The following is a 19,517-nucleotide window of genomic DNA, read 5'->3' as shown; positions in this document are numbered from 1 at the left end:
TGATGACAGTCTTAAATCTGAGACTTCGAAGGTAAAATTTCTGTTTAGCCCAAGCTATCTATATTATGTAGGCCAAAGACCGCATGCCATGAGAGCCAGCAATCTCTTTTTTTTGAACCACTCATAAGCCTGAGATTTGGATTGCCTGTGAGTCTGCCAAGTGATTGCAAACTCACCTTGTACCCACATCCTTAAGGGTTGAAGTCATTGTACCTTGTCTTGCCCAATCTCCCACTAATCAATTTAGGCACCTGAAAACATCACAAAATTAGTTAAGATAGGTTGTTTGAAACTGTTGTTCCAGTCATTGCAAGTAAAATGTTCTGATTTGGCCACTAGAGGCCAATTCCTATCAAAGTAGCATTTTAGCCAGAAGATTTAAATCTGGGGGCTTTTCTTCTGCCCTCCTATGATCTTCTTCCAGTCTAAAAATGAGACTTATGCTGAGTTCCAGTTCCAGTTTTGGTTTGCTCTAGAATCTTCTAATTTGCCAATATTTGAGCCCATCTTCCGGGAATTTGATGGACCAGGCAAAAACTGCTTAATTGGGCACTAAATCTATCAGGCTCTATATTCTCCTTGAAAGATAAAAATTGATCAATTTGGATGAAAACCCTTACCTTGTTTGTATGTGTGATGCTAAACTAACCCTAAGGTCATCATGTCAGTTGCTGAATATCATCTTAAAGTTTATGAGCACGATTATATGAGTTTCCTCACCTAACTTCCAAAACATTTTGATCCATATGTGCTGTTTTAGCTATAATAGAATTCATCATGACCTTGTAGGTTTATAGAGGAAAATATGCATGGCTCATGACCAACTGACACTTGGCTACTAAAAGGACACTCTTGAAAGGAAAACTCCATTGTTCATGTTTATTCACCAACACATGAAGTATATGGATTCTCATCACTTTAATGCAACTTTAGGCTTTCCTATAGAGCTACTTGAAGGGATCCTTTGTTGAAGAAGAGCATGTATATGGCAGTTCTTGGAATAAGGGACAAGTTCTAGCTATCCAAAACATTTAAATTTCCTAAACCAATGCTTAGAGAAGGAGGGACTGTTTAGAAAGTTGAGCATTATATCTTGTCTATGTAAGTTGGTGTACAAAATCTTAGTGGATGGACTACTTTAAAGCAATTGTGAAACTACTTACTCAAGTTGCAGCTAGAGCTTTACGTTGAGCTCTTTTTTTTGTTTTTCTTGGGGTTTCCATCGGGGGGTGGGGCGTGGTGTGTGGGAGCTTATAAACTAAAAGGTCTTCTAAAACTTTGTTTGCTTGTATATACCAGAAAAGTTTCACAAGTGACCACCTTGCTAGAGAGGTTTGTTGTGCCTTCGAATATCCTAAATGTTGAGAAACCCATTCATTAAGTTCGTTTCTTTTCCTTAGTTCCTTTTGGTTTCGCACTTATAGCCGCAAAAAGGGATGGTTACCCACATTTTGGGGCGCTGCATGAGATTTCCCATTGCCTATAAATAGGGCACAGAGTCCCACACATTCTTTGATACACACACATCCATTCTCTCATCATCCATCATTCCTCTCTTCTCTCCTTCGTCTCTTTGCTGTTGTAATGAGGACATGTATTTTTGAAACCTCACTTAATATGTGGATTAATTTTTAATCACATGTTTAAGTAAATGTTGCACATGTGATGTGTAATTGGGGTTAGAGTAAATTTACGAGCTTGGGACCCGAGAAAATCATGAGATGGTAAAGGCAAAAGTTGCTATAAGTTATGCCACACAAGTACTTGGTGGTATTTGGTGCCAGTTGTTGGCCTAGGTCATTCATTTGGCCATAAGTATTAGTTGGTGACATTGCAGGCTATTGAGACAGGGCAACAACAGTACATGACCGATTTTCTTTAGTTCTTTGCATTTACAAGTTGTTGAGACAAGGCAACAGTAGTAAATGACAGATTTTCTTCAGTTCTTCACGAAGAAAGTTTGAATTTTCTCTCTCCTTAGCATTCTCTCTAATCTCTTAGTCTTTCTATAGCCTTGCTCCGAAGATTACAGGATTGAGATCACTAGAGGCTGAGAAATTTCAGATTTCTTTGCTGGGAACCCTAATCTGCAGAATAAATTAGGGTTTAGCAGTAGCCTTGAGAAGGGTGCTAGAAATTGGAGTCTCTAAGACTTGGATTCAACAGGGCTGAAGCTATTTTTAGCTGGCAAATCATTGAATTTGGGGCATTTTCCATCTCCATCAAAGCGGGTGAAGGCCAATTGATTGCCCCAATCAAGGGGAAAATCAAGTTGAAGACTTGTTGGTCATTTTGGACAGCAAGGGGAGTTGGAATACTGAAAGGGATTGGGAGAATCCCATTGTACATCGACTTCTTCTTCAATTAAGTTAAACATATACCGAAAGGGGCGCTAGTTTTGGGGCCAATAGGGTGTCCAATGTCCAAGATTATATGGTAAAGTGTGCATTTTAGTTTTGTGGATTTGTTAATTGCTGTAAATAGTGCTTAATTAGGTCATTTACCACCCTATCCGAGGAGGAAGGTTGGTTACAGCTGCTGTTTGCACCCCAACCAAAGAGGACATTACAGTTCGTGGATCGTTCTTCCTTGCTGCTAGACACCCCATCTCCACTCCATTAGGCTGAGTTTTTGGGGCAGCTCAAACTGCACAGTTGTCCACTCTCCTAAGGCTGACTGGCGGCTGTCATCTCCTTGTTGGCGATTGCTTCCCTCTGCCAGGTAACTAGTTTGTGGGCTGTTTCCACTTGTATTTTGCTGCATCTCTCAGATTCAAAGGGTGATCATCTTCCTTTGACTTCTAAGGGGGATCCCATTCCTTTAGCTTCAGAGGGGATCCCAACTCGTGCAGTCCTTTGCACACCTTGTCGAAAACCGTTTATCTTCTTAAGGTGGTTGACCTTGTGGTGCCATCTCACCCATCGATACCCAGGATCTATAGGTTTTAGCGAGTTTGGGGCCTTGGATGTTTCAACCATGACTTGGTGGTGAGGCTTTTGTATTTCTTCTAGCATGGAGACATAGAGCTTGTGGCTTCTCTCTTGATGTTGAGTTTTAGGCCCTCTTAGCCCTCATGCGACCGGCACAGTTTGGAGGAAAGTCGAACTGTTTCTCATTTCTTTTGCTATCACTAAACTGTAAAAGCCATCGACATCTGCCCTATCGTTGTAGTTAGGGAAGTATCTCATCTTGTACTCAAATTTCTTATTTTTTCTTTCTAATTCCCGTGTATTAATGGAGGGCAAAGAGAAAAAGGGGGTAACCGAAGGCTCTAGTTTCGGGGACCATCCTACGGTGGATCCCCATGAAATGGAAATTCAAGAAGAACAATGGGAAGAATTTTTTGCTACACGAGAAGAATTTGATGATTTAACTGCTCGTGTGCAAGCACAGGGGGTTCAAATGGAGTTGCTAGCTCAAGTACTCACAGAAATAAAATCTCAATTAGCCTTATTACTAGAAAGGGATAAAAATAAGGTAGAAACCTTAGACATTCCATCTTCATCGAAAGATCTAGATGTGACTATGCAAGATCCTAGGGAACCCCACCAAAAGCTGAGGGATAACCCAGTGCTAAAAGATATGAAACCCCCTTAGTTTCACAGGGGGGAAAAAGACAAAAATAAAGACACTATCTTTAATTTTCTCCAAAAATGGGAGGATTTGCACAAACTTAAGAATACTCCACCACATCTCCAAGCGCTAAAGGCCAGTCTAACCTTAGGACCAAAGGTATATAAATGGTGGAGAACTTTAAAGGAGGTAAATAAAATACATGAAACTTGGGCTCAATTTGAATCGGTCTTTTTGAAAGAATTTCTTCCTGAAAATGAAATGGAAAGAAATTGGGAAGATTGGGATTATGTCAGACAAAAGGGAAGACCTTTGTTGACATATCTCGAGGAGTATCGTGAGATAATCCTCAAATTGGAAGGAATAGATGAATTTCAAAAGACAAGAGGATTCATAAGGGGACTAGATAAGGCTTGTAAAAAGGAAGTGAAAAGGAGTTTACCCAAGACGCTTGAAGAGGCAATTGAGTTTGCATTAATCAAGGAAGATAATACGAGTCCAAGTGCACTCACTAGTCTCACTGATATGGAGCCCAAGACTAAGGAATTTGAAGTCTCAAAATTGTTAGGCAAATTTAAAAGGAAAATGCCATTCCTTAAAGGTAAGAAACAACCCTTTGAAAAGAAATAATATGTAAGGCCAAAGTTAAGTCAAGATGACTTTGATAAGGCCAAAAAGAAAGGCTGTGTTTCAATTGCCTATCCCCTAACCATGCTGCTTGGAATTGCCCTCAAAGAAAAAAGGGGGAAGATAAAGGAAAGGATAAGGAAAAGGGCAAGGGAAAAGAGAAACGAATCCATGTAATACAGACCTTGGAATTAAAGGGGCATGAAAAGTATAAATATTTAGAGGTCTTGCACAAGGATGTACAACATAGGTGATGTATGTCAACTTCTATGTGGCAGCCTACTTCGGGCCACATGATTTAGTTAGAGTGCATGGATTGATAGCGGGAAAGAGGGTTAGAGTCATGATTGATGACTTTGCCACCCACAATTTCATAAATTATGCACTTGTCAAAAAATTGAAACTTCCCCAACAAAAGAGTGAGCATCAATATGTTGTTCGTATGATGCAAGGTCAGGATAATAAAATATGGGATACAATGGTATCCAATTTGGAAATTGAGATCCAAGCATATAAAGATAAACTTGATTTTCAAATTATGAATATGAAAAGAGTCGGTACTGCTTTAGGGAGGGAGTGGCTATGGGGATTGGAACCATCCTTAAAACGTAGTTATCATCATAATACATTGGAATTTGAAAGGGATGGTAAGACTTTTGTGATTCAATGTGAACATGAAGTATCTGATAACCCTTTGTTGTGTTCCATTGAAGTTCAGAAGCTAATAAAGAAGGAAGCTTGTGAGGTATATATATTATGGTCCCTTCGTGTACGGAACACTTTTACTTTTTGTAATATAAAGCAACAATTTTCTTATGTTTGTGACTTGAATGTAAATAATGAATTAAGTAGTTTGTTAGATGAATTTAAAGATGTGTTTCCTTCTGATTTACCAAGTGGCCTTCCACCAGATAGAGGTGATGTAAATCACCCAATTGATATAGATAAGGATACACAGCCTATTTCTAAACCACCTTATAAGGTAAGTGAAACATAGCACTAAGAAGTTGAAAGACAAATTAAGGATTACATTGATAAAGGATTTATACAACCCAACAATTCACCTTGGGCTTTGCCAATTTTATTGGTGAAGAAAAAAGATGGTTCTATGCAACTTTGTGTTGATTATAGAGCACTTAATAAGATAACGGTGAAGAATAAATTTCATATGCCCAGAATGGAGAATCTTTTTGATCAATTACAAGGGGCAAATTTTTCACAAAGATTGATTTAAGATCAGGCTATCACCAAGTAAGAATTAAGGCCCAGGATGTTCCTAAGACGGCATTTCGTACTAGATATGGGCATTATGATTTTTTAGTGATGCCTTTTGGTCTCACTAATGCACCAGCTTTTTTTATGAAGCTGATGAATAGTGCATTACAGCCTTATCTAGGACATTTTGTAGTAGTTTTCTTGGATGATATCTTGATCTTTAGTAAATCAAGAGAAGAACATTTGGAATACTTACAATTAGTATTCCAATTGTTAAGAACACATTCCCTTTATGTGAAGAAAACTAAATGTGAATTCTTCGCACAAGAGGTCAAATATTTGGGGCATATTACCTCAAAAGAGGGAATCAAGATGGATCTAGAAAAAGTAAGGGCAATTATTGAATGGCCGTCTTCAAGGAAACTGGAAGAGCTGCAGATTTTCCTAGGTTTATCTGGATTTTATCGAAGATTCATTCGAGATTATGCCAAGATAGCTGTTTCAATGACGGACCAATTTAAAGGGAAAGGGAAGAGCTTTAATTGGGGAACAGACTAAAATGAAAGTTTTCAAAAACTTAAGGTAGCTATTGCTACAGCCCCAATACTATTAATTGTGGATCTCAATAAACCATTCGTGGTTGAAGCTGATGCCAGTGATAGGGCAGTAGGTGCGGTCTTATTACAAGAAGGTCGACCATCTGCTTTTGAAAGCAAGAAATTAGACCATGCAAAACGGAATTATTTTGTTTATGAGAGGGAGCTATATGCAATAGTTACATGCAATGAATAAATGGAGGCACTATTTGTACGGTGCTAAACTTTTGATCTTGTCGGATCATGAAAGCATTAAGTGGCTTAATGACCAACCGGATCTACAAGGGCGTAAAGCCAGATGGGCCGAACTTCTCCAAGAGTTCAACTACGAGATAAGGTATAGAAGGAGAAAGTACAATAGAGTGGCTGATGCACTCAGCAGAATGCCCATCATAAATGAATTGAGTTTTACTTAGTTCACTTTCGATTTACTTGAATCCCTAAAAGGCAAATGCCAGGTTGATTCGGCATATTCCAAGATATGGGAAGCAATAGAAAATGGGGATCCAAATGGAAGGGCCTCCACTGAGGAAGGAATATCTGAGGATGTTCAACAAGGAAATGAAGCATCAGGGGTTGCTCAAATGGGATTCAAGTGGAAGAACTTTACCATTGATAATGGTTATTTACTCTACAAGGGTAGGGTATGTATCCTGAAAGATGAAGAAATAAGGCGCCAGATACTCTTTGAGTGTCATGACACCCCTAGTGTGGGACATCCAGGAGTTAATAAGACTTATAGTCTTATTAAAAGGCAGTTCTATTGGCCTGGAATGAATAAGGAGGTCCTTAACTATGTGGTCAAATGTAATAAATGCGAGGTTAATAAAGCTAAAAGATTGAAAATGGGAGGATTTCTCCACCCATTAGAGATTCCTTCGAGAAAATGGGAGAGTATCTCCATGGACTTTATTGTCGCGTTACCTAGAACACACAGGGGGCACGACTCTGTGTGGGTGATTGTGGATAGGTTAACCAAAATGGCTAGGTTTTTTTCAACTTCAACTGATGTTAAAACACCAGAATTGGCTAGATTGTTCATAGAGAATATATACCGATTGTATGGCCTTCCAACAATTATAGTTTCTGATCGGGTAGAAAATTTGATAGTCAATTTTGGCGGGCTGTATTTAGGAAGTTGGATACTAAACTTAGCATGAGTAGGGTGGAGCAACCGCAAACTGATGGGCAAACTAAAAGGGTTAATCAAATTCTTGAAGATATGCTCAGGGTATATGTAAGTAAAAGGCAAACTAATTGGGAAGAGTATCTACCGATAGCAGAGTTTGCATATAATAGTGCCAAGCACTCTTCCACTGGATATAGTCCATTTATGCTAATGTATGGGTTTCAGCCCAGAGCTTCTTATGTAGTACGACTGCATAAGGAAAAGGTTGAGGCAGTCAAGGACTTTTTGGAGGATATGAATAATATGTTAAAATTTGCTGAAGAAAATATTATGAAAGCTCAAAATCGAGCTAGAGCTTATGCAGGTCCTCACCGAAGAGACATCTCCTTTGAAGAAGGGAAATTGGTCTATCTTAAAGTGCCTAAACAAACTAAAACCATGAAAATGGGACGATGTCCAAAGTTGTCACCTAGGTATTGTGGTCCTTTCACAATACTTAAAAGGGTGGGAGAACAGGCTTACAAGCTCCAACTACGTGCTAGTAGTAAAACACATCCAGTTTTTCATGTAAGTAAGCTAAGAAAGAAGCTGGGTGATATGGATAATCTAATCTTAAATGATAATATTGAGGAGCTATTAGATGACCAATCTAATCCACATGAACCAGAAAGAATTTTAAATGTTCGTAAGAGACAAACAAGGAACACTATTTATCAAGAATATTTGGTCAAATGGAAAGATTGTTCAGAACAAAGCTCAACATGGGATCGAGTGAGTACTTTAAGGAAAAGGTTTCCCAATTTACAGTTGGACCTTCCAAGTATCGTTTTCGTGGACGAAACTGATTCTTAAGGGGAAGGAAATGTTACATTAATAAATGTAACTTATGGGGAGATAAGCACGAGGAATGACCGTCCGGGGGCCTTGCGCACCTGAACGGGGTCAAGGGGAGCCTAGAGAGTAAGTGAGTTTAAAGATAGTATGACTCACCTGAAGTTGACGGCTGGCAGTTGGATTAGGATTAGGAAGCCAGCAACCTTCTAGGCGAGACTGGGGGGTGAAACGAACAGAATCTCTCGTGTTGCTGGGACTGTCGACCAGGGGGGGGGGCACTTAGCTGAATCTTCGACATCAAACATGGACGGCCACCTAATACTCTCTGGACAGCCATCTAATATTGTGGCTTACCACAAGTGTATAGTTATACCTAAAAGTCTACTTGTGTGCATTGGTCCATCTCCAAATGGGGTTTTTTGTCATGGGATGTGAAATTTTGATATGCTTTAATCTTGCTAATAACATTTGATTAAGTTATTGATCAAATGTGCAAGGTTGTTTAAGCACATGTGATGCACATGGCAGATATTTCATAGTAACAAGCCAAGGACCTTGAGAATACAATGGGTGTCAAAGGCAAAAGTTGTGATAAGTTATGTTGATTGGGTTTTATTGGTCAATTGAAATTAGATTTGACCCTAGGGTAGTGGTTTGGCCAATAAGTGTCAGTGATGACACTAGGTACTATCATTAATTAATTAATTAATTAATACCAATCTAAGGGTCAACAGAGGTTGGGGACCACTTCAAGTTGCAAATGGCCTAGCCGATTTAATTATGGATGGACACATTTAATTTTAGGCAAGGTTAGAAGGGCCGATTTTAATTTTCAGAATTATTTAATTCTGAAAATTAATTAAATGGCTAGATTATGTTGATTGGGTTTTATTGGGTCAATTGGAATTAGATTTGACCCTAGGGTAGTGGTTTGGCCAATAAGTGTCAGTGATGACACTAGGTACTAGCATTAATTAATTAATTAATACCCATCTAAGGGTCAATAGAGGTTGGGAACCACTTCAAGTTGCAAATGGCCTAGCCGATTTAATTATGGATGGGCACATTTAAATTTTAGGCAGGGTTAGAAGGGCCGATTTTAATTTTCAGAATTATTTAATTCTGAAAATTAATTAAATGGTTGGATAATGTTGGAAAATGGGTTTAGAAGGTTGCCACTTGGCGAAAATGCCCATGCAAGACTAAAAACACGTTTTTGGAGGTTGGAGAGAGAGATTCAGTTTATTCCGGTTGAGGAAATGAGAGAGAACAAGTTGTTGATCTGAGCTTTTTGCCATGGAGGATCTTTTGAAGGCTGGACCAGCAAGAATCAAGCTATTTGATGTAGGTGATAGTAATTCTTAGACCTTCAGGAGTTGACGACAATTGATTGGGGCAAGTGACAACAGTTTGAGGCCTCTGGGCGGTTGGCGGCAGTATTAAATGCTGTCTACTACATGCAACAATAAGATTTCAAGCCTTTCTCACATGAAAGTCAGAAATCTTTCTCTTCTGGCATTCTCTCACCTTCTGCAGCTTGTGCCCAGTCGTTCTCAGCATTTCTCATACTTTTGGATTAGATTTCAGTCAAATTTGGTGAACAGCAAAGAGATCTCTACTATAAACCCTAAATTTTTACAAAAATTAGGGTTTGTTAGCCATCTTAGACCTGTGCCAATTGGTAGAGGCATCGTACATTGAATTCAGCACCTGAAATTGTGTGTAATTGTTAGGGAATTCAGACGCCAAACCATTCATTGTAAATTGGGGCAGCATTTGGCCAATTGGTGGTTCCATTTGTGCTAGTCCTGGGTGAAAAATTAAGGGGCAATTGGTTTGAATTGATGTTGATTGTTGCTATAGCAAGGGGCTTTTGGAATAGCAAAGGAGATTGTGAGTCTAAGCTTGTACTCATTCCATTAACAATCAAGTTAAAGAAATACCGAAAGGGGTGCTAGTTTTTGGGCCAATAGGGTGTCCAATGTTCAAGATTATTAAGGTAATTTGTGTATTTCAAGTTATATTCATTTACTGATTGCTGTAATTAAGTGCTTAATCAGGGAATTACCATCCTTTCCAAGAAGGAAGGTTGGTTTCTTTTTCCAACAGGCTCTCTAGAGGTTGGATATAAGCCAACTTGTTCCCGTCTAATCTTCTTCGAAGGAACTCCATGGCTTTGCTCAATTGTATTTGTCCTTAGGAGTTTGATAGGCTATATCTATTAATACTCCATCTTGCTTGGCCTGTGTATCCCACCTCCAATTTTGGTCATGCTAATGTATTCGTGTTGAGGTGCATAACTTGGGCAGGGTGAACAATTCACTACCATTTTTAGAGATCTTTAGTTAAAGAAAGATGGCAAACAACATATTAGCATGCCTAGTCAATCTCCTCCCTAAAGGGGGAGACTGGTTGGAGCAGACCTAGCAATCACCTTGCTCTTGGTAGCCTATAAGGCATTGGCAAAAATGATTGGATCCTGGCATTAATTTGTTTTTTTATTAAAGAAATTCTCATCTCTCTTATTTTGTTTTCTTTTGTCGATTTTGGCTATTTCAGGTGGCTTTTTTTATGTCTCTGTAGCAAGAGAGCTCATTAGCAACGAGAGTGGGTGATTGAGACTTTTTTGGCAATGGCCATGCCTTCTTTAATATTATGACTAGTTGATATGCCTTGTCACTTTTTAAAACTGCTCCACAATTGATGTCATAAGAATGTAAAACTTTATTTTTTTGCTTAGTATTTGATTAAAAGTTAATCAAATCTGCAAATGTGACTTGCACATGTGAGGTGCAAGTTAATTATCTCACAATGTGGGATTTAGGATACTGAGATATCACTTGGTGCCAAAGACAAAAATTGTAATAAGTTATGGGTAACAGATACTAGATGGAACCCGATGTTAGAACTTAGCCTAGAATAGTTAATAAGCCATCATCGCTAATGGTGATACTAGGAAATTGACATTAATTCATTACTTAATGCTAGTTCCAGGCTTGTGAGTACTTGGGATCACTTGGGTGGTTAGACTATTTTTCTAGGTATAGAAATAATTGTTGGCTGGTTAGATTATTTTTTTGGATATACAATAGAAAATTATTCCAAAAATTAATTTAATGAACTAGATAATGCTGGAAATGCACTTTATAAAGTTGCTACTTAGCAAAACTTACCCATGCAAGATTGGAAAAGCTGATTGGGATTGAAGGGAGAAGGAAATCTTGTTTTTGCATGTTGAAGGTGTTGGGAAGAGAGGTTTGGCTGCTATTGCCTGCTTTTAGGGCCATTTGTGAGCCATTGTAGACCATTTTGTTAAGGTGGTTGCATATTCCTGACCAATGGAAGTTGTGATCGCGCGTTGATGCACTTTCTCATGAGGATTATATCCTTTGAGGCTCCCTTTGCTGTCAAAGAATCCATTTGGGGTTGGAAAATTGGATCAACATCATAATTTCACCAAATTCTCGGAAGAAATATCTGAATTTTCTCTCTTTATAGTAGTCTCTCTCTTTTTCTAGCCATTTTCTAGCTTTGCTCCAAGTTTTACAACAATCCAGCCACTGGAGGTGGAGATTTTGGGTGAATCTATGCTGTAAACCGTGATTTACAGTAGAAATCAGGGTTTAACAGCCACCTGAGGAAGTGTATATAGATTTAAAGGCTTCAGAGTTGAGTTTTTAGAGCTAAAAGCAGTGTATTTTAGGAGGATTCAAGAGGCCATCCAGGCAACGTTGAATTTGGGGCTAATTTATATCCAAGGAGCATGGATGAAGGTTAATCCTGTAGTAAGTCAAGGGACAAATTGATTTGAAGGCTTGCTAGTCATTTATGACATCAAGAGGCACTTGGATTAGTGGAGGAGGTTGAAGAATTTGTTAGCAGTCACATGTGTTTTGTGTGGTCCTCTCCTGCCTGCGAGTCTTAGTTTGAGTTAAACGAGGACATTAGGAGCTCTGACATTGTATTTGTTTGTCATTTTATGTGTTTTAGACACTTTAAAAGACATATTAGTGCATTTCTTTTTGGGCGCTTTTGGCTGCCCTGGGTGCCCACATTTTGGGTATGTCTGGTTTATTACTACTTTTGGTCGTGGTTTTGCCTATATATGGGTGGCTTGCCCTCCCACTCTCATTATCCATCATTGATACTTCGTGATCAGCCAACCCTTCTTATTCTCTCATCCTCTTGCTATCGTTAGGTGCCCATTGATGCGTAGAGCTGTGCGTTTGGATTGACTTGTGAAGAAATGCTCCAAATGCAGAAAACACAAAACCAATCGTACGACAAAGCACAAACTGATAAACATGGAACACATTTGAGGTTAGGGTAACTTAGAAATAGTAACACGATGAATAATGAAGTGAATGACTACTTAATATACAATGCCTCTGCAACAAACACACTATGCAGTGAATATTGAACCTTGGACTCTCTTATCTTTGGGATCAAGGTAGAGGTTATGAGTCGGAGAGTGTGTCATACTTCAAACGGATTCCGAAACGTAGGAAGGCAATCTTTGTGTATTGAATAGCAGCAAATGCAGCCAGAGGTTGGATCTAATGCAAATAGACAGTGAGGAGAGAGTGAGACTAAAAACCTAGGTATGTGAGAAGATAGAAAAACTGCAGTAAGTTGATGATGATGTGGCAGGTTGATGGTAGCAAAAACGCAGGCATGATGATGGATAGCTCCACTACCTTCATTAAATAAGCAAAACAATCCTACACACTACTAGGATAAGTGCCTAGGGATTACCTAAGGGTGTGTGTACCAATCATATAGAGAATATGTGGAGAGAGACAAGATGATAGAGAGCAAGCAAGACTAGCAAAGCCAACATGCAAGTATAATAAACTAGTTGCCTTTGGAGACTGCCATGTGCAATGCCACGGGTATGGTGGATCCAGAGTCGACCTCTCCATGAGTGACCTAAAAGGGATAAATGCGTATAGATGCATGTTTACATGAACAGAATGCCAATGCATGGGGTAATGCAAAGGAAGATGCAAGATTGCATGCTCGTGCAGAATGTGTTGCAATGTTGCCACTTGGACAATGCCCTTGTAGGGGAATTGTTCACTTGCCCAAGTGCCCTTTTATAATCGTATCATCTTGACAGTGCGGATGAACATACAAATGTCCATAATGTACAATACAAAATGTCTGAAACAAAATCTGAAATCATCATAATTGTCACTATCGAGAGAAGCAGTTGCCCCTTCTCAAAGTGGAAGGAAAAACTCGAGACCTCCCCTTCTCACCATTAGATGGTGGAAGGTGAAACAAAATCTGAAATCATCATAATTGTCACTATTGAGAAAAGCAGTTGCCCCTTCTCAAAGTGGAAGGAAAAACTCAAGACCTCCCCCTCTCACCATTAGATGGTGGAAGGAGAAGTAAGCACCCCCTTTGTCCCCAAAATGTTGATGTTGATGGGAAAAAGGAGTAGCACCCAAAGAAGAAGAGTGAGATACATGTCCAGCTGAAAACTTGTGAAATGAATAGCTTGCAAGGTGGTGTTCAAAGAGGCAATGATGAATCTTGGGAAAGAAGCGGTACCAAAAGATGCAGCCATGGGAAGGGGTGCTAAACGATCCAAGGCTTTGCAAGGTGGTAGATCTTGTAGAAGGAAATGTCAACCTGCAAAAGGAAGCAAAAACGATGACATAAGATTAGTTTCCATAAGGTGCCGGTCGAGGAGGTGGAGGCATCGAGGCACGTAAGCCCTATCCAAATGTTGGCTAGGGAATGGAAAAATGACCAATTGGGCCACTAGGTAAGGCCATGGAGGCAAGCTGTGGTATCAATTGGGGGATTCTCGGACATTTTTGGGATGCATTTCCATGGGATATTGAAACCAGCCTTCCTTCTTGGAATGGGTGGTGATAACCTGATTTAAGAGTTAATTACAGCAGTAAATAAATGCACATAAAATGAAATAAACACTTTACCATAACATTCTTGGATAGTAGACACCCTGTTAGCCCCAAAACTGGTGCCCCTTGCGGTATTTCTTTAGCTTCATTCAATTGGAAGGAGTACAACTTGAGATTCTTCAATCTCCTCCTGCTAACCAATTGCTCTTGCTGTCATAAATGACCAGCAAGCCTTTTGGGTCATTTGCCCCTTGATTCACCCAGGACTTTTTCTCCAATTTGACCTTGGCTGGCCAAATGCTGCCCCAAATCAATTCGGGATGGGTTGGCTCCTGAAATCCCTTGATAATCTTCAATTATTAGTTGTTGATTTCAGTCCCTTGAGCCTTCAATCTCTGGCACAGATCCCAAGGTGGCTGCTGCTAAACCCTAATTTTTGCTGTGAATTAGGGTTTACTGCAGAAATTACAGATCAGCCACCAAAAATGGCCGAGATCTCCTCCGAATGGCTAAGAATTGTTGAGAATGGCTGAGCATAGGCTGAAGGAGATGAGAGAATATTGTAGAGAGAGAGAATTCTGAGATTTGTCGCGAAGAACTGATCAAAATCAGCTGCTGCCCTGCTGTACCAGCCCCAAATGGATGCACCAACAACAATACAAGCATCAGAGACTGTGATCTTCAGGAGAAAGTGCATCAGCAGCAATTGCCAGCTTCCCAAGGTCAAGAATATGCAATCTCCATCACCAAAATGATCTCCAATGGCTGGGAAATATCCCCAAAAGCTAGTAGTAACAGTCCAACACCTCTTTCCAACAGCTCCAAAATGACAAAAGAGATTTCCCTCTCCCTTCAGCCCTATTTAGCCTTTCCCCCACTTGCATGGAAAAGTTTTGCCAAGTGGCAGCTTTCTTAATCCATTTTTAGCAATTTCCATCCATTTAATTAATTTTCAAAATTAATTAATTCTGAAAATTAATTTAGCCCTTAATTCATGCCCAGAAAATTGACCTTGCCCATCCAAAAATTAATTGGCTAGGCCATTTGTAACCCAAAGTAGTCCCATGCATTAATTGATCCTTGGACAAGCATTAATCCATTAATTAATGGCTAGTCCCTAGTGTCACCACTGACAGTTAATGGCCAATTAATGGTTCTAGGGACAAACTGACACCAAAATTCACCTAGAATCTAACAAATGTAACTTGTTACAACTTTTGCCTTTGACACCCATATTTTTCACAGGGTCCTTCGGCCTTCAACTGTGAAAAAGTAGCTTGCACCTCACATGTGCAACACATGTGCATATTTTAATTGCACATTTGATTAATCCTTTAATCAAATGTTAATTAAACATAAGCAAAGTATCAAATTTTCACGTCCTTGTGACAGATACCCAAAAAGTGTGTGGGGGGGAGGTTGAGTCTCAAACCCCCAAGGTTCTATGTGGTGGAACATGTGATGCAATTAATGGAGGCTAAAAGGAAGGTGTAGTGAAATGTGAGGGTGGGATGGGTGGGAGCCCAAAAGGATTTGTGATGGGTGTAGAAATGGAAAATAAGGTGGGTTTCTTTTGTTCATTAAATGCATGAAATTGAAAAGATGATTGTGATGAGGATGTAGATGAACATACTTTAGTTTGACTATGAGAAACAAAATCGTTTGAAGGAAAAGGAGGTGAAGGGATACTTACAACTTCTTCTTTCAATTGAATACCTTCTTTTGAGTTAAAAAAGAAATATGTGTGTTCTTCATTGCTCATAAACCAAAAAGTATTATGGATAGTTTCTTCATTAAGAGGATCTTCTGACCCTTGAGCAAAAGAGAACTCAGCATGAATAGATGTGTTTACACTTGACATTGGAGTAAAGATGAATGATAGAAGTGGTGTATAGTCTGTGAGAGTTTCCACTTGCGGATGGCTAGTTCGTGGTGGAGATTCTATCTTTCTTGCATGGTCTTTAGTTTTATGCAACGAAACTAAAGGAGAAAACTTAGTCTTATCTTCAACTTACAGTCAAGCCCTATGCATAAGAATGAGATTGTACTCTGCAGTTGAAATCTCGTATAATTGGTAGACTTCATGGTAGTCCGAAGTCTCTTGAAGCATGCTAGATCTATCAAAGGCAAGTTGGGGGGCCCACTCATGATTGTTTTTTGACGTGTTTGGTTGTGGAGACTGAAGTGGTGTGGAAGTGTTCGAAGTCATTGGACCCTTCTATTGTTTTTGTTTTTGACATGTTTGGTTGTGGAGACTGAAGTGGTGTGGAAGTGTTCAAAGTCATTGGACCCTTCTCTTATTTCTGCAAATGAGCTTTTTGATCAAATTCCTAGGTATCTCAAAGAGAACTTGACTCTAATACCATGTGAAGAAATGCTCTAAACGTAGAAAACACAAAACCAATTATACGACAAAGCACAAATTGATAAACACATAACACGGTTAAGGTTAGGGTAACTCAAAGACAATGAACACAACAAATAATGAAGTGAATGGCTACTGAATATACAATGCTCATGCAGCAAACACACTATGCAGTGAATATTGAATCTCGAACTCTCATATCTCTAGGATCAAGACAGAGGCTATGAGCCAGAGTGTGTGTCATATTCCAAACGGATCCTGAAACGCAATAAGCTAGCCTCCTTGTGTCAAATAGCAGCAAATGCAACTAGAGAGGTTGGATCTAATGAAGACAAGCAGTGAGGAGAGGGAAAGACTAAATTGTAGGTACCTGAGGAGAGAGAAAAACCATAGCAAGGTGATGATGATGTGGTAAGCTAATGGTAGCAAAAACGTAGGCATGATGATGTGGGAGGCTGACAGTAGCAAAAACGTAGGTATGATGACGTGGCAGTCCATACAATAGCGGTAGATCACAAACGCAATAGTTCAGCAGTTCGCTAGCTATAGATGATGTGGGTGATCAGCAAACGTAGCAGAGATTGATGTAAATTGTGCGATGGAGGCTGGAAACAAGTGCTAGACTGATGTAGAAAAAAATGGGTAGCTTTGGATGAGATGTTCTCAGCGAATGGGACATAGGCAGTGAAGATAAAGGGCCTAAAGCCTGCAAAAACGAGATTGAGGGAGAGTGGTGGGCTGCATGTCTATTTATAGAAAGTTTGGGGCACCCAAATTAGGATTTTGCATGTGGGACACAATAACTCTTTAGGATCGGGTTTAAAAAAAAAAGGTTTATTGATTAATTAAGCATGTTTTGGGGCTGTTTAAGTTAGGCTAATGCATTTTTAGTTGAACATGATTGTTGCAACTTTGTACCTTTAGCCATTGCAGTCACATCGTTCCTTCTCTCTCTTGCGTTCTTTCTTTATCTCCTCCGCCTCTTTACGTTCACTTTCCTCTTTCCATTGCGCGCTCTCACATGGTATCAGAGGCACATGTGGGAGCTAGAGATCTTGATGAGGAGCGTGCTGTCCGTGACAAAACCAGCCAGGCGCCATCCACACATGCTGCAGCCCTGGCGTTTGACATTATACAATGCAGGGCAGCCTGTTTCCAGGCCGTTATAGGTTGTGTTTACCAGGGCCATTCTGTGTTTTGACCTGGGCGGCCATTATTCAGGCTGGGCGGCACTTTCCTGCTCCTGTGTGGCTTTTGACAGACTGGACAGCACCATTTTTGCAGGAACAGGCCTGCATTTTCATGCTGGCAGCACCCCTTGAATCTGCGTTTTGGATCTGGGCAGCCTCTTTTCAGCTAGGTGGCAGGTTTTCTTGCGGTGGGCAGCTTCCTTTCAGCTGGGTGGCTCATTAGTACCCTGGGCAGCACTATTCTGCAGGCTTGGCAACCTGTTTTGCAGGACAACACCTGGATAGATATGCGCTTGAGCAGTCAGCTTCCTTTTTTGGTGCCGTGTTTTGTAGCAGCATAGTCATCTCCTAGTTGGGTGGCCCTATTCTCCAGCTGGGTGGCCATTTGCAGGTGTTTACGTCTTCATTCTCTGTGTTAACAGCAGGTCTTTGCAGCTCTGTGTACTCTTGGTCTTCTGTGAACCCTGGTTGTTTGCGTTTACAAGGTGAAGACGGGTTTTTCATCTGCATTTCCTGCTCTATCTCTTTGCTTGGCATGGTGTGTTCCCTTCGGCGTTGGATACTCCTAGTCTACCTTGCCCAAGTCTTCTTTTGTACCGTGGCTTGATAGACCTTGATTATCCTAAGAACACCTCTTTTTGGTCGTTTCCATTCTAGTGGCAACATCCTCTTTGTTTTCTTGTAGGTACTTTATTGAAGAACATTTATGGTGGATGTATATACTTTGTAGCATCATGTGGTTCAGGATGATTCAAACTGACCACCATCCTATATCTTTTGCTTGCTATATTTTACTAGGGATTCTAGTCCCTAATTGGCATTCATGGCATCTCCTGAATGTTGAGAAACCACTCTTTCAGTCTAGTTGCTTCAATTACGGTTTCATCACCTTTGATAATTCCAAAAGGATTAGGTGCCCACATTCTAGGGTGCCATCCTAGAGTGATCAGTGAGGTGTCACCCTAGACAAACTGGTGCCTATATATAGGCCACCCCTCACTCAATTCATTCCATCTCTTGGTCACTTTTTTCGTAAAAGGTAATTGTATTAATTACGAAAAAGGTACAAGTTTGCATGATTACAAGATACACGTTGGCTCTACCCCATCGTGTGTACATGCTGACTTTCTACAAGAACTAGACAACCAAAGAGTTACAGAGTCATGGCAAAGACACAGAGGAAATTGCCATATGCCAGGGACGTAAGTCCTCTCGAGGGAGCATGTCAGAGTGCCGGAGAAGATCTATCTGCCAATACAAGAGACCTTTAAGTTGAGCAATATGTCGCTGAACATCATAGGCGGAGTCAAAAAGAAAAGCATTCCGAATGGTCTAGTTATGCCAACAGCCCCAATATCGAAGAAAGTGAAACAGGATCTTCATGTGTGGTTGTGTTGGTGCGGGATATTTGGGCCGTGCAAAAACCCAATCAAACGGGTGTAGCGAGAGGCCAACCACCGCTCGCCAAACGGCTGACAAGAATGACCAGATTTTCTGAGCGAGGGGGCAAGAAATAAAACGATGATGGGCGGATTCCACAGTGGTGGTGCAAAAGAAATAGTTGCCGTTGGAGATTCGACGCTTGGAAAGAGCTGAAGCAAGCGGAAGACCACCAATCATCACCCTCCAAAGAAAGACCTTATATTTGAAGGGTGTCTTGTTCAACCAGCCCTCCATCACAGTTACCCTCCACCATGACCGGGTTTTATGCAATCTCCATAGAGTATTAGCTTTAGTAACCAGCCATTGATGATCTTTAATCAAAAGATAGTACACTTGGTTAGCTGAAGTCTTTTCTAAATTCAGCTGGCCTGCAAAGTCCCAGTCCTGCTAGGGACGATCCGTAGCAAGGGCAGGAAAGGGCTGTACTCTGGAGCACCCTCAAAAGCTGTTCCCATAAATACCTGTATCCACGAGGGATACTGAAAAGCCTCCTGGCTGTACGAAATGATATCACCATATTGCGACTAGCAAGGGTGGCATCTGCTACCAAAGTTAAGCCCAAACATGCCATGCGGTTGAATTTTGGTCGAAGCTCATGTTTACCTTCCCACAAAATTAACCGCGAGACTGCCAACAATTCCAGTTGAAAAGAATTAGTAGCTAAGCGAT

The 19,517-nt window shown here is 40.3% G+C and overlaps 1 protein-coding gene across 3 annotated transcripts in view; it reads left to right on the top strand.

Annotated features, from left to right (window-relative positions):
* Positions 1-19,517, top strand: part of SEC8 (subunit of exocyst complex 8) — a 177,119-nt gene that overhangs the window by 14,684 nt on the left and 142,918 nt on the right. The window lies entirely within an intron of this gene.

Source organism: Lygodium microphyllum, chromosome 24, assembly GCF_053477565.2.
Source record: "Lygodium microphyllum isolate KBCC chromosome 24, Lygodium_microphyllum_v1.1.10, whole genome shotgun sequence".
NCBI lineage: Eukaryota > Viridiplantae > Streptophyta > Polypodiopsida > Schizaeales > Lygodiaceae > Lygodium > Lygodium microphyllum.
Note: the sequence above shows the minus strand (reverse complement) of the source record. Positions and strands in the feature narration are given on the sequence as shown.